Below are 17877 nucleotides of genomic sequence, written 5' to 3' on the forward strand. Positions count from 1 at the left end.
TAAGTAACTCAGTATGTCACGAAGTTCTGAGGAGCAACATTTAATTATTGTAGTGCCGATTTGATCATAACAAGTGGAACATTTGTTTTTAAGAGAGCTAATAATATTAGAAATCTCTTATGGTGAGGTAGGATATAGCTGAATTTTGTCAAACTTCTGAGGAAATGCATTTTTTAAATATATTAAGCTGTCTTCTGAGGAACTATGCAAACCTAAGTTGTCTGCTACTAAAAGGAAAAAGTTGTTGAAAGTGTCTGCAATTTTGGAGATATCTCTAATCAACTCATTACTTACATTTAACATAATTTCCTCATTTGCCTGATTAGTTTTTCCTGTTTCACTTTTTACTATGTTCCATATAGTTTTTATCTTGTTATTGGAGGCATTTATTTTTTCTTGGAAATAAATACTTTTGAGGTTCTGATTACTTTGTTTAGAATTTTACAATATAATTTGTAATTTTATTTAGGTGTATAGTCATTGTTTTCCCTTGACATTAAGTACAGCCTTCCTTTTGTTTTCCATTTGTAATCGAAGATTTTGAAACATTTAATCTATTTGCCTTGATTACTTTCTTAGGGCAGCAGTTTTCAGTGTGACCTATGACCGTATTAGAGAAACAGTTATATTTTTCATTTACTCCAAGTGAATTTAATACATCTTTCCAGTCTGCATTCTTCAAACAGTTTTTTTTTTATATCTTCAGTTCCTGTTTCATTTATTATTCATATAATAATTTTTAGTTGAAACAGACCTCACTATATTAAATGTAAGCAACTGGGCATCATGATCTGAAAGGCCATTAAATATTGGATTTAAACTGTGATTTGCTAGTGTGGTAGTATCTATAAAAATGTTATCAATAGCAGTGTTGCTGATACCCATAACCCTGGTTGAAAACTGTACTGAAGGAATGAGATTATAAGAAGTGGTAAGAGACTCTAGTATGGATCTTGAGTAACTATCCTCCATAAAATTTAAATTAAAATCTCCACTTAGTATGAATTCATTATTTTTAGAAGTTAAGAAATTTAATATTGTGTCAAACTGTTTAGTGAATAGCTGGAAATTACCAGTTGGGGCCCTGTATATTGTGATTATAATTATTTTTCTTTTGTGTGTTTCTACTTGTGTGGCACATGGTTCAAAATGCTGATTACTACAGTATTTAAGAATGTCAAGTTTTCATAATTTTGACCCTTTCTAATGTAAGTGGCAACTGCTCCTTTCTGTATCTCTTTTCTACAATACTTTCAAGCTAAGGTATACCCTTCATATTAAGCATTATTCATAAATACGAATAATATGAACTGGATTTGTAGACTGTAGCTCACCTAAACAGATCTGAAATTCATTGATTTTGTTTTTTAAACCTCTGGTATTTTGATGTAGTAAATTTACAGTTACTTTTTTGTCTTCGCGAGTATTATGCTTAACATTTTCAGATACATATTGTTTCATTATTGAATGTGTACATTATGAGCTTGACGTAAGAAGTGAGGGAAGTAGTGTGAAACAAGTGTTACCCCATTTCCCTCAGAGCTTAAGGTCTCAAAGAGACAGAAATTTCAAATAATTGCATTGAAAGAACAACATTACAAACTCATACAATACTGCTCTGTACATATCGAGTTACGTAAACTATTGAAACAAATGCAGGAAATGGAGTAAAAAAATACTAAAGGATGAGGCTGACAAGACAGGCATCCCAAATACGAGTGTATCCAGAATAAATAAACAGATCTATAAACCCGATGTAGACAATCACAAACGCTATTATTGGTCTGAAGCCGTAGCACATGTACACTGATGTTGTTACACTATTGGAAGTAGGTCCTCCTTATGTATTAGATATATTATTACGAAGTTACGTGAAACTTTAAGATATTCAAATGTATTAACAGCCATCAACGTTTTACTAAATAACACTTTAGCTGTGTAGTTTTTATTTAAAAAATCGTCTAGTCACAGCCACTGCACTGTTGGGCTCTGATTGTCACACTTAATGCACAGTATGAAAATGGCTAAGGGTGCTTCCTGTTTTCTAGTGAAACACACAGATGGAACACGGTTAATATGTGCTGAGAAATAGGTTATTATTAATGTTTTTCATAAATTTACAGAGATAATCGGAAACGAGGAAATCAGTAGTATTTGCAGTTTCGAATCTCACATAAATAATAATTTTTCCCATTCCATTTGAAATACCTAAATCTCGTAATTGTAAAATTCGTCAATTTTCTTATGAATAATGTACATCTTTTTGTTTCTAATTACATATTGTAGCGAAATTATTGTTTTTATTTCAAATATAAATTATTAATGATCTATATTTTATGAAAGACTGTTAATACAAGTTTCTTAAACTAAGAAAACATAACAATATAATTTTTCAAGGCAAAAATGAATAACCAAATGCTCCTTATTACATACATCATTTTATACCAGAGATGTAGGTAAGTGTCGTAGAAACATGAAAAACAATCATTTTCATGGCATCGAGCACACCATACAAATGCTGCATTTTTACGTTTGCTACTGTACTATTACAATATGAACCCAACTGAGCTGATCTGTAGCCAAGTTACGAGATTTGGCCCCAGAAGTAACAACACTGCTGAGCTGCGAGACGCACTGGAAGCTTTTTCACATGTCACCTCCGAATGCTGTTGGGATATTGAATGGCTCGTCATAAAAGGAGAAAATGCGGCGCCTGGTTGCCTTTGTGGATTCTGTTGTTGATATGCTCGTTATCAATGTAGCAGACAACACTTCGGGAAGTGAAATGTATCACACAGCTCGCTCAGAAAAATCACCCTGTGTTTAAGTTAGAAATTTTCATGACTCTTGTCTGTAATTAGAATGCTATGTCAGGTGAGAACGAGAGCATTTTATCCTTTCCATCTAGTCACCCAAGAAGCGCATGGAAGTGCTGGAGTTTTGCCGAATATTATTTCATTCTCTTTAAAAAAAAAGACATTTGTGGCTATATTGTTACTTTGGTCGTCTCTTTTTACATCTCAACTGCAACTGGTCACATCATTGTAGATTAGTTGGATGCTGGCTGGCCAGTGCTTTCCAAGTTTTATGCACCGGTAAAGCTGTTGTCCCGTATGATCATTCAGTCTGTTTGTGTGTAACTCAGCATAAAACTTATCATTATGATCGTACTTGACTGTACTGGGCACAGCTTGGCTCCCACTTCACGTAAAACGAAATACAATGAGATTCAAGCTAATGTGGAAGAATACATGGCATAATGTTTACATCAGGTTTATTTTTATGATGATGATAGGTGCTGTTTTCGCCAAGTTATAGAGGACGTTCGCCAGCAGCTTTTATCGTTCGAATCGCCGAATTACGACACCGACTTTGTTTTTTCCTAATGTAATCTAATCTAATACATAGTCACAACACTGTTTGGAACGAAAGTTGTTACCGTTTGACAACTGGAACGACACAAGACCCCCAGCTGCGAGAAAGGAGACAACCACATGTCGTTAAGGATAATATTTCTTTATTTATTTTCTACTTAACTGACGAAATAGTTATATTTTGCGTTCAATGCGTTAGTAAATTACCAAGATAAATGAATTATAGTGAAACATGTAAAAAAGCCGAATCACACTGATTAAATGACATACTTCAATCGACTTGTTAATACACAAACACTTTGTGAATGTAATAAATTTTGCTTCAAAATGAATGTGTTCAAGATTCTTGCCATTTGTGGCTCAGATTTAGCAACTACTGTGAATGGCTTCCTAGAGCTACCGTTGTGGTGGCTTGCTTGGTACGTTAAATGATGCAGGTTTTACATTCCATACAGGTTTCCCATGTTCCACAGTCACTGATTTGGCTTCGTTGAGTAGATACGTGGCGTCTTTGTGCAATAGGTCAGGTCTATTATTTATTTTTTCTTTATTTACACGTCAAGTTCCGAAGGATCAAATTGAGGAGCAAATCTCAAAGGTCATGGAATGTGTCAGTTCATGAAATTACAACACAAAAGTACATGAACAGATAAAAATAAAATGTTTGTGTACACAAAAAACGTCAATTCATAAGTTTAAGTAAACGCAATCAGCCTAATTTTTCAAGGAACTCCTCGACTGAATAGAAGGAGTGACACATGAGGAAACACTTCAGTTTCGATTTGAATGCACGTGGATTACTCCTAAGATTTTTGAATTCGAGTGGTAGCTTACTGAAAATGGATGCAGCAGTATACTGCACACATTTTTGCACAAGAGATAAGGAAGTCTGATCCAAATGCAGGTTTGGTTTCTGTGGAGTATTAACTAAGTAAAAACTGCTTATTTTTGGGAATAAGCTAATATTGGTAACAAGAAATGATAGTAAAGAATATATATATTTAGAGGCCAATGTCAAAATACCGAGACTAGTGAACATCAATCGAAAAGAGATTCGTGAACTTAAACCACTTATTGTCCAAACCGCCCATTTCTGAATTGAGTTATTATTACAAAAAAATGTTGTTCTGACAAGAACAACAAAGAATGTTGTACCTATTTTCAATGTCGGGCGGTACTGTACTCTTTCACCACCGGCTACCCATGCAGAAAAAAATGGCACAGTACTATCCTTGCAATGCGAGGTTAGTTTCGAACATTTTTTTGAGAAAAGTGTATTCTAACAAACGTAGCAAGTCATCATAATAACAAGGAGGAGACCTTAGCCCCTGGTGCCCTCAAATAGACGACCAAATGCTGTTACTTTACCAAATTATTGACACACTTATTGCATTATTGTACTCTCCACAATCCGGAGTAACATACACATACAAACTTACATCAATCCAAATGACAAATAAAACATTACATCATACAAATAAAAATAATAGTGAGATAAAAATTTTCTTAGTTACCAGGATCTCCCTTATTTTTAGGAGTAATCCAAACTTTACGAATTCTATAACAGATTTAAAACATACTAATTGTACTCATGAAATTTTAAATAGCTCACCATCCAAACACTGAGCAAGTAGTCTGACATTCATAAATTGCAGGGTAATAATCTTTACACAGCAATGTCTAAATACAAAACAAAATCAACAAAAGAAAAAAATTACGTACACTAGTTACATGTAAAATGTCAGGCTCCATACCATTACTCTAAAATGTATGTCAAACTTACAGAGAAATTAAGCTGAGAAAAAAAATGATATATACTACAAGTTACATGCTGGTTAAGTAATATAGTCCATCTAGGACATCATGTCATATCTCATTAACTATCATCACTTAAGCAATTGCCACCACTACTCGACTGTGAGTTTAATTTTATCCTTGTCCAGCAGTATAAATACCTGCTGCTGAACTAGTCAGTCCATCGACTTTGATCAATACACGCAGTAAATAGTTAGCAATAAGTGCTCTGTTGTTACATATTTAGACGACAAGAACTTGCATTTCGACTAGCTCCGTTACACTTCAATGCGAAATATCACCACTGTGATAATGCAAATAATTGGCATCAGTCAACACACCAACAAGATTATTACTGTCCACGATAGAAAAATACATTAGTTAATTCCGATATTTGTTGTGCAATGCAAACTCTTGTCCCCTGTCACAACCTTACTGACCAATGCAACAAGAGCCACTACGTTAGTATTACGACACTGGCTAATAGTTAAAGCATCTTTGTACTAAATATGCTAACAAACATGCTACATGAACTTAATAACCAAGAACAAACAAACAAAAAAAAACACACTAACTATTTTAAATACATATGTTAGTGACATACAATTACACTTGCTGTCCCTTCAGGAATAAAGCATATTAAAAAATTTACAAAATTACAAATGCAAATACATTATTCTCTATCTTGCAAGTCACACGGAATTATTTCATTCCGTGATATTCTTGGGGTCGAGAAGTTGGTGACAGTTTTCCTAGGAACACTGTCTCCGTGTCAAAGCTCTCCCATGGTTACCCAGACGAAAGTCTTTAGGTCACTCAAATCGGCATTTTGAACATGCACTGTAAACTGTATCTCACATTAAACACAAATGTCATAGTCACTCTCTGATTATCATTCACACGAATCTGGTCGTCCAGAAATGGCCCTACAACTACTATTACCCACGGTCCTGTCCTTTCATTTCATGGTGTAATTAAAAGTCTTAAGTTCCAACAAACAGCACTTATTCCCACACCAATTAAAGAAATGTCTCCTACTACAAATGCAAATGTCAATGTCCCACTTTAGTTTCTTGCGTTCTGACAATAATTAGTCACCAAACGACAATTGTCCTCTTTAAGTATACCAAGTGTCCCACATGCATTTTACAAAGCACACTTAACAAGTCACTCCCAAAGGTTTATGGATCCCACAGTTCAGTGGTCAAGACAAAACAAAAGAATCGTCCTGTCTGCTAAAGACAAAATCTTTTCCACCACTCACAATGTGGAAACACCAGTCCTTCACTTTCCAATTTATTGAGACATACGAGCAGTCATCTTGTTTTCACAGCTCCACAGTCCAGTACTAGTTAATAGTTGGTGTTAAAAACTCCCCACCGGACTCTGCCACGCGTCGTTCATTCTAACGTTGCGCCGCCGCACGAGCCATTGAGCAGGAATACCACCCGCTGTTGCCTCTGCGGGATACTGTCTCCAGTCGTAAGGGTGGCGCAGCTTATGAATGACCACTGGTAGATGCGTGTCGCCCCAGGCCGTTGACCTGTTGTAGTGGGCGCGTGGAGTGTACCCCGACCGACAGTGGAGTCGCCTCTCCCATGCCGACGTCAGCTTGGCCCCCCATATTCTTATGCAGGTGCTGGCGCGTTCTGCGTGAGCACCTCAGCGCTATGACACCCAATCAGTCAGACCCTTCCATGCATCTCGCAACATTACAGACAAAAGGATATTCTTACAGTATTTAAATACTCATTGATTACATGTATGATCTATTAGATACATTGGTAATAAAAGAATCTTTGTTCTAAAAAGCATAAAATCACACACCCTAGTTTTCTGCACATACAACATCTACATTTATCCCTTTTCTATATACAGCCCACACTTCTGATATTGATTGTACCTGTCGTAACTCATACAAAACATTAAAGAGTTAAAAAAAAGGAATAAGAAACAATTTATACAGCTCGTAATTACCCATCGCACACTATCAAATAGTCGACTACTTTAACATCCTATCACAGTGAACATATTAGAAACTATTGATTCCAAAACTACAATATACAACACACCTTTGTGCTTGTGACAGACTGAAATTAATACCTCTTGAAAGTGTTCTAACAAAAAATAAGAAACAATCTATACAGCTCACAATTACTTATTACATAATATCAAATAGTAAACTACTTTAACATCCCAAGAGAATAAACATTTTAGAAACCGATGATTCTAAATCTACAGCATACAATGCACCTTTGTGCTTGTGACAGACAGAAATTAGTATCTCTTTACGTATTTTACCTTTTATTATATATAACAACATTTCTGGGACATGTATGTACCATCCACATGACGTCATATCCTGACCTACCATCGAGGTTCATCCAAATCAAACAATAAAGCACAATAATGTTTTACTTATAGATCGGTAGCATCCCCTTTACAGGAGTGTGCACATTGATCACACTACTCTACGACTCTCACTCAACTGACACCACATTTTCCTTCTCATTCAATCCATTAATACACCAACAGAATAGGTCTAGACGTCAGCTAACCTTGACACCACCACACTCACATCAACATACCATACCTTTGCTCCCTTATACTCAACCACATAACACATGGAGTTGTTTCGGAGATAGCAATCCAGTCTCCGATTACTTCCTTTCACTCTGGCACCTCTCTCCATCGGATTACCTCTGCATTCACTTTACCGATTATACATCCTGCTAAATATCAACTTAGAATTGCGACATTTCATCTAAGAACAAAAAATACACAAATTATTCATCCTGCAAAATAACTGTGCATATTCTTGGTACCGTTTTGATTAGTTATACTGGCACCAGGCTTCAACAACAACAAGAAAATGTTATTTTTGCCATATTGCAAATGTTATGGTAAGAATTAGATTTACACATATATTACATCTTACGTCAGCGTTCACCATCTGGATCCTTTCACGTTGTGCTGTTGTCCTCATCTCTTCATTTGTATTTCGGCTCTCTGTCCGTTCATTACTCCATCATTTCCTGGTCTTCCTTCGCCATTCGCACCAATCTCGATTGCAGCATACACAAGCATCTCTGTAACATACATCTAAGACATCTCCACATTATTCAATTCTACTCACCTTTATTTACCACTGTTTCGTCACGTCGAATCTCTCTTTATTAATCACACTGCTTCACGTCGCTTCTCTCCTTAAATATCACCTTTATCCGCTACTATTTATCACGTCGCTTGTCTGTCTCTATCTACCATCTTTATCCACTCACTTATCATCACTTCGTTTCTGCTTGATCCTTATTCATATGACAAAAAATACGTACATACACCACTCTGTTGACTCCTGTTCATGACTCATTCGACCAGTCTATTCCGTCATACTTCCTGACATCCCGCCTGAAAATTCTTATGTTCGATTTGACCCTGCACAACGTTACACACCACAAATAAATACACTGATTTATCTACCATAACTTGCCTTCTTTCGATCCATCCTTAACTTTTCCATAATTTGATGTTAGAAATGTGATGAAGCCCAGGCGATTGTTTTCCCTTGGTCGTCTCAATCAGTACAGCATTTTCATGGACAATCCGCCTCGCTCGGAATAGTCCACTACACACAGTAAAGAATTTGCTAGTTACGAATCCGTGTTTACATGAAAATTAAATGTGTACAGAGAATATACAAACTGGAAGAAAGGTACAGCACAAGTGTTAGAAACTTTGATGCCAGTGTCCTCTTTCCCTAACACCAGATTCTGAACAACCATACGCAGCACTTCATTATAAATGTCACCACAACAATGACATACTATAGATCAGACGGCAGCTAACCTAAAAACTTCGATCACATTGCTGATGTTACCCATAACAGCAGTGTTGACTTTACATTGCATGTTAAGTACCTGCAATAGTCAAATCTCACTAATTAAACTGGACTCATTGGCATTATTACATAACATTTTTAGCAACTGGTTTTTGAGGAAACAGCCATTTTACTTTAGTGTTCCAAATCAAAATTTGCAAATTTTTTCCAAACCTTAATGTCTTTTTGCTCTAAGAGATGAGCCTAACAGATGCCATTACTGCTGTTTTATTCAATGATCGGAAGTGTGGTATTTGCATTCCTACATATCAGTAGAGTACGTCTGCTACATAGACAATTTTCAGTGCCAGCGGCATGTTTTTTAAAGCAACATGCTAAGGGCTGATATGTTGGATTAGTTTCTCCAATCCATCAATCTATTATGACAAGAATGAAATGCCAGGATTCCATGCTCTCCTCTCATTCTGGTGGTTTCTGCCATTCCTATCCTCAACTCTGGCCTATGAGCCGTGTCTCGGTTCACAATGTTGCTCTCATTACCCAGTTTTAGTAACAAGTGCTGAAATGACACAGAATCGTCTAAGCCTCTGCCTGCTATCAATATATCTCTGCGCAATTTCACTGGCAACTTCGTTATACAGATCCTAATGAGCTCCCCAGGTTCGTATGGCACATCCAAATACCTATTTCATCTCAGCATTTCCTGATAGCACGCCACTCGATTTCTTATACCACCTACGTTACAATTTGGCATCATCAATATACTTTGCTTAACCTGGTCCTGCTTTAAAAACTTGTCACAAAATTTCTTGTAGCTACTACAGTTTTTAATAACTTCCTCCATTAAGATGAGTGATCTGCCAAGCGAGTGGATTTATTCTTATTTATCGAGTAACATCAATGACTGATTATGAGCTCTGGTACTCACAATTAAGCTACAAATTATTTTCCTGTTTGAATATTATGCAACGGAAACGGATAACGTGCATCTGACTATTAGTAATTTACACAACACTGATTGTTCACTACGTACTGGCAATACCACATTTTCTTTCTTACCCAACGGCTTTGATCAACACGTGGCCATCGCACTGATTATGAATGGCGCATACATTATAAATTCTGGTCATCATGACTACACACTATTCGAAGAACAAGGCCACCAATCTTTTTCTTTTCACTACCTTTTTTATTCCGATAAATTCTATTATGATTCAAAAATAACCTAAACACACCATTACATTTTATACAACAATTACAAATGAGAAATTCCGCCCAGTGGGCGTGGCTTTACATTTGTGAGTCTCTATCTTATGGTATCCTAATTATATAACGCTACAGTGCGCTTTCTGGATAGGATGGTGGATCTTTTGCTGTATCTCACACTTCGACTCTCACACCCATCATCACGAAAATTTCCTCCAGACCGAGTGGTACAAAAAGGAACATGCATAACCCACTGCCTCTGAACCTATATTGGTACTCTCCCATGCAAACCACACATAATTAAATTGCATGAAATACATCACACTGGCAACATAGAATACAATCACAAAGAATAGTCACAACGTTAGAATCACTTCACTTTCAGCTTCCCCACTTCGATTAGTATTCTTTCCAGTTGCACACGACACTGCTCCAATTCGAAACTGTTCTTTGCTACTACGAACTCTGGAGGATATATGCACATCTTCCTGTGCAATGCAAGCCAAGTGGAGTTGCTGGATAGACGGCTGACTCACCTTGCTTGTCTCTCAGAATATTAGAGTTTGAATCTAGCGTCACACGGAAACATAATACACAAAGGTAATATTAAGATCATAGTCATCTTTCCCACCACGAACTGTGGAGGATATATGCACGCCTTCCTGTGCAATGCACGTCAAGTGACGTTGCTCGATAGACGGCTGACTCACCTTACTTCTCTCTCAGAGTATTAGAGTTTGAATCAAGCATCACACGGAAACATAACACGCAAAGTAATATTAAGAACATGTTCGTCACACACGAGAGTCCTCAACTGATACCATGGACGAGTACGTCTCTTTATCCTTTGTCTCATACACAGATTGAGACTCACCACGTGGAAGTACTCATCTCTAATTTCAAGTCCTGCACAAGCTGTTTCTTCAATATTTCCAACTTATAGTACACACACCAGCAATTCAGCTTAACTTAGCACTCAGAAGTATTTCAACTTAGTGCTAGCACTCGCAAGTATTTCAATTTATTGCTACATGTGGTTTCATTGTGACCGTTGGTCACTTCCGAAGATTACAATGATCCCCTTAATATTACATGCCTGTCATTTAATTCTTCCCCCAAAAGTTCCTGAAATAGAGAAATTATTATTCCAAGCTACTCTTAAGTATTTCACATCCATATCATTCTCTCCACTCTTTTGTCTCTATGAAGCACACCTAAGACAGTTCTTACCAACACAAGATCCAGTGCCAGAGTGCTGAAACATGGCTGTTCTTCAGGTCACCTCGCACCTCCGCAGATGTGGGGGAGCACCATGCTACCGTATTGGTCAGCCACATTTCAGGCACTCAAAGCTCAGGTATACTTCATCTCTTTGGTTCCACCAAAGGTGACCAAAGGACCGTCTCAAAGATGATGATATATTGCACATTCACTATCTGCGGTTAGCAGACGACCATACTCGCATTCATTTCACTGATCTCACCAAATTGGATGTAGGGATTTATTTTGTGGGAGTGCACATGTGATCAATTAAATAAATAAAGTGTCCTTCTTTGCTACACTGGTATCCGGCTTCGGTGTATTAAGTGAAATTGAGTTATTATTACAAAAAATATGTTGTTCTGAGAAGAAAACAAAGAATGTTGTACCTATTTTCAATGTCGGGCAGTACTGTACCCTTTCAACATAATGTCATGGTTCACACAATCAAATGCTTTGGACAAGTCACAGAAAATTCTTATTGGTCACATTTTACTATTTAAAGACTCTATTGTGTGGACAATGTAATTGTATATTGCTGTCACAGTGGAACAGCATTTCTGAAATCCGAACTGTGATTTACTAAGTATCCCATTACTGTTGAGATGGCTAACCACTCTTGAGTACATTATTTTCTCGAAGATTTTTGAAAATTATGTAAGCAAGGAAACGATAATTATTGACATCTGTGGTGTCCCCCTTTTTGTAGAGAGCAGACAACGGCATATTTTAAACTGTCTGCGAAAATACCTTTAGTTAGTGATGCATTGCATATGTGACTCATAACATCAGCTGTAATTGCTCCACATTGTTTTAATGTCTTATTAGAGATGTCATCTAATCCAACAGAACATTTATTTTTCAAAGATTTAATAATTTTACTTATTTCACAAGAGGTTGTTAGGTGAAACTTAATCTGACTAAAATTTTTCAAAACTGACTCTGCCATGTATTGCCTGCCTTTTTCTTTTGAACTATTCTCACCAATTTTTTCTCCTACACTTAAGAAATGGTTGTTAAATACACTAGCTACTTTAGTACGGTTGGTTAGGATGGACTCATTCTCTTTAATAGCTAACACTACCTACCCCATTAGTTACTTTTCCTGTCTCCCTTCTAACAACACTCCATACTGATGGCCAGACAGTAGGACAAGTAAGCATTAATGAATGCATCAACTGAACAGTGTGCTACAGGTGCAGTTACTGTCATGCAGACCGAACGACAGACTGAAATCGAATAGCATATACAGAGTGTAACAGATTGAGTTTATACTCCTTTATTGCAAACACAGCACGATGAATCCAAAGGATGCATTACACCCACAATACGATTTCGATTGTATCTTTAACGACGGAAAAACATCGTTAGCATTCCAATAAGCGAATGTGATTAATGAGGCAAACACCGACGTATTTTTAGATAGTTAAAATACTTCGACCTAGGATGACGAAAGTGTATTTCCTGAGCATGCCACAGTGGAAGAGGTGGTTGAAGAAGATTATGAGGATGTTGTGGAAGACAGTAAGAAGAATAAAATGGTAATAGATTTGGAAAATATTTCTGTTACGTTATTGCGTGCAAAGAAGAGGAATAATAGTTTAAAAACAGTCCAACACAATTTCGGAAAGGTTAAGGATACAAAATTACTATACAGATCGCAAATACAAGTCAGTGAAGGTGGAATACCAAGCGATAAATTATTACAGATTTCAAAATACGTATTGGAATAATTCCAGAAGACATGCGATATATCACTACCTGTCCATGACTGGACCTGGAACAATGGGCTTTGAGGGCGAGAGATGAAGTTAATTTCTCTTGCCACCTACACATAGCATAGTAATTTAATTGATACTAATTTAATTTATTTAATTTAACTTATATTGGCTCTGAGGTGTGTATACATCGCCCATCTCTTTCGTTATTGTTTACCTTTTTGAAATTATTTTTAGACACCTCATGTAAATTGAAGCTAACTCATAACATAGTAGATGTATTGGAAAGTGTATCTAGGAAGAGGTTCAAAATATACATTATTAGTAAAGAATTTCACTTAGAGCGAAAATTTTTCTGTGCAATTCAGGATATCTCGATTATATAATATATTATATTGGTTTTTTGTTTATTTAATATAAATAATTTTGTGTGTTGTGTTGTCTTAGTAATTTGATAGTTTTATAGTTTATTGGTAATGTAAGTGTTTTATGAAATATTAGATTAAATTTGTGAAAGTAGGTTTAATTTGTATCAGTGTATATCAAAATTTTAGTGTTTGTTTTATTTGTCTGGATTTAGATTGATCTATAAATAACTTATAGTTCATGTATCATAATTATTGTTCAGTTATTTATAGAAATGAAATGTTAATCACTTCCTAAGACATCTAGTTTCTTAAGAAAAAATTAATTTTTGAAAGGTAAACACTTTGTGTTTAATTTTTTAAATATAAATATTAATTTATTTATTCTTTAAGGGATAAACTCTAAAGTTATTAACCTACAATTTACTTATTTTAGAATATAAGTAGGCTTTAAACCAGCTATCTTTAATGTTACATTTTATTTCATTATTTTAGAGTTTGAGTTTATAATTATTTTAGGTTTTGCATTAACACTCCTAATTTAATTTTATAATATTTGTAATGATGAGAGAAATATTATATTTATTTGCATAAAAAGTTTGCTTTCCTTAACTTACTATACAGAACTGGGTAAAACTGATTTCCACCTGTTTACAAAAACATGTCCTCTTGAAAATATTTTGAGGTCTGGCCTCCTCAATGAGTAAATTTTTAAAGAGCCACGGTATTTTGACTGTGACATGAATAAACGAACTTTTCATTAATATATCATTGATTTATGTTTGTTGTTTTGATCCATAATTTATGATCGTAATATTAAGTTACCTTAGGCATAACAGCGGAAGTGTTTTCGAGAACTCACATCAGCAAAACAGAGTGCAACCTTGATATTGAATTAAGATAAATTTTGGGTGCAGGAGCCCAATATTTAGGTCTGTTCGACATTTCAGTTTTTACATGATCTGAGTTCAGGTCAGTTTTTGTCGTAAGGTTATTTACCCATATTAGTATAAAGGGAACATATGGGTAAAATATTTTTTATGTTATTGATTGATATTAATTAGTTACTGTTTTGACAGATTAATGTGTTGAATTTAAAATTCATTTATGTAGATTTTTTAGTAGTATTGATACATTGTGATCTCGTATTTATGTTTGTTTTAAATTTTGTTCAACTAGTTATTTGTGTTTTAATTAGTATGAATTGTTTAATCTTATTAGAGCATAAGGCTTTAGGTTATATTCAAATTCATAAGACCCCGAATAAGGTAGGATTTGTTGTTATCCCTCAGCCTTTTAGTGATCGTATTAAATTTATTTTTCAAGGAACAGCCTAACCCTGTTATATCAAATTATTTACTTTATTATTTTTCTACTGTTTTCAATTTAATGATTTATTTGGATGTTTGAGTAATTTTTCCTTATTTGACTTACATGTGTTCCGTTTCTTATGGGTTTCTATTTTTTTATGCTGTACTAGATTAGGTGTTTATACTGTAATGATTGCTGGTTTATCTTCTAATTCAGATTACTCTTTGTTAGGTTATTAATGTTCTGTTGCTCAATCCATTTCATATGAAATTAGATTAGCCTTGATTTTATTATCTTTGATTATTTTAGTTCGTAGTTTTAATGGATTTTATTTTATGAGTAATCAGCTTTACTGTTGATTTATTATTATGTCTTGTCCTTTAGCCTTAGCTTCTTTTGCCTCTTGCTTTGCTGAAACTACGCGAACTCCTTTTGATTTTGCTGAATGGGAGTCTGAATTATTTTCAGGGTTCAGTATTGATTATAGTACATGTGTTTTCGCTTTAATTTTCGTTGCAGAATATACTAGAATTGTTTTTATAAGTATGTTATTAGCTTCAATTTTTAGGGGACCATTTTTACTGTTATGTTTATTAAGATTGCTATTTTGCATTTGTTTGAGTTTGGGGCACTTTACCACAATTTCGGTATAATAAATTAATGTATTTAACCTGAAAGAACTTTTTACCTTTGTCTAAATTTTATTTTTTTATTGGTTTGAAGATTTTATTTATCTCATTTGTTTAGTGAAATTTTTTGGGAAAAGTTAATAGAAGAGTTAAACTTCTAGTTTTATGTTTTCAAAACATATGCTTTTCCTAAGGAAATTGATTTACTCCTTTTTATTCCGTAAACAGCTTTTCTCATGCATTTGCAACATGTACATTAAGTAAGAAGATGTGAAGTAAATAATTGTTAGGATTTGTCTTATTATGACATATGGTTCTTAAACTGCTTGTTTACTAGTTCAGGTTAGTAAACATACAACTACTATGTTTCAAAATGAGATTTGATTAACTGGGTATAATTGAATACCTCTGAATGCTGTTTTGTTATACTATGGTAAAATTATTAAGATTCTAATTCATGGAAATAATGCAATAAGGCCTCCCAATTTATTAGGAATTGAATGTAGAACTGTATAAGCAATTAGAAAGTATCATTCTGGTTGAATGTGAACTAGTGTTACTAGTGGATTAGCTGGCACACAGTTACTTGGGTCTCCCAGAAGGTAAGGATTAATTAGACATAATGCAATTAATAATGTTATTAATACAAATGTGATAGAATCCTTAAAAGTGAAATATGGGTAGAATGGAATTTTTCCAATATCTCCATTTAATCCAAAAGGATTATTAGATCCTGTAGGAAGAATAAATGGATTGTGGCCCTAGCTGTAATAATAGATGGTAATACAAAAATGAATGTTTTAAGGTTGCAGTATCAGCAGCAAAACCCCCTCATACACAATGAACTAAATGTGTTCCTAAATATGGAACTGCTGAAAATAAATTAGTAATTACTATTGCACATCAGAATGATATTTGACCTCAAGGTAGAACATATCCCATGAAGGTAATTGCTATGACTAAGACTCGGATTATTCTCACAATTATTCAGGTGTGTATGTACATATAAAGTCTGTAATAGAATCCTCGTCCTACATTCAAATAAATGCATGTAAAAAATATAGATGCTCCATTTGCATCTAATCTTCAGATAATTCAACCATTGTTTACATCTAGACATTATGTGGGCTACATTACTAAATGTTATTTCAATATTTAAGGTATAGTCTATAGCTAAAAATAGCCCAGTCACGATTTTAATTATTAAACATAATCCTAATAGACCCTAATTCCATCAAAATGAAATATTTGTTGGTGCAGGTAGATCAATTAAGGAGTTACTAATAATTTACTTAATGTTTGTCTTAATTGTAAGGGTTTCTTCATTAGTGAAATTATCTTATTTTACAAATAGGTCCCTGGATAATATTAGTGTTCTTAAGTACTTCTAATAGTGCTAAAAATTGACAGTATAATAATTATTATTACTGTAATAATAAATTTTGGTCTATTATTTAATTTTTCTAAAGATACCATTATTTCTTGGTAATTGAATGAATTATTAATATTTATAGTTTGCGTATTTTAAAGAAGTCTATTTTAAAGATGTCTATTTAAAGAAGTCTATATACCATTATATCTATAATAATTAATGTTGATTTAATGAAGATTCACATTGTCAAGGTACCAGTTACAGTAATTGATCTAGGCTGAAATATCTTATTTGGTGCAATTCATGTGCTATAGATGAGTAAAACTAATATACCACCATGAAATGTTGAAAACTGAATGTATGACAAATCAATAACTTTCTGTTATTGTTCCTGTTATTAACCCAAAAAGGAAAATTTGGAGAATAATGAAAAGTGTTATTGATATTGGGTGTCTTAACTTAATAAAATTAATATTTTTTTACATTTGATAGTGATATAATTATTATTTTAGTCATTTCAGAGGTTAGTTTATTGAAATATCGGTGTTGGGGACCGATGATGGAAAGCGTTTGCATCCTTGAAGTTTTAATCGTGGGGGATAGATTTATTTCATGTTTACAAGTCTGGTGTCATTTTAAACTATTAATACCAATGTTTATATTATCTGTTTCTTACTACTTTTGAGATCATCAAATATTGCTGCTTCTCCTTCATTAAATTTGGTAGGTTAGTTGAGATTATTAAATAGAATTATGTCTCGATCTTCTTTTAGAGGTTTGCTCCTAATTTATCTTTTTATGCAGCTGTTTATATATTCCTATTCCCAACATGTTATTATTATTTTGTGATTTATACTTTTTCTCTGGATTATCTTTGGGAGCATCATCTTTTACTTTTACGTTGATTGCTTTTATCCCACTGTACCATTTTTTGGAACAAAAGTTTGTAATTTTTTTTGTGGACAGGGATTTTGGTTTTTGGTAAGTTTGTCACACTGCTGGCCTTCTAC

This window comes from Schistocerca piceifrons, chromosome 5 (assembly GCF_021461385.2).
Source record: "Schistocerca piceifrons isolate TAMUIC-IGC-003096 chromosome 5, iqSchPice1.1, whole genome shotgun sequence".
Lineage (NCBI taxonomy): Eukaryota > Metazoa > Arthropoda > Insecta > Orthoptera > Acrididae > Schistocerca > Schistocerca piceifrons.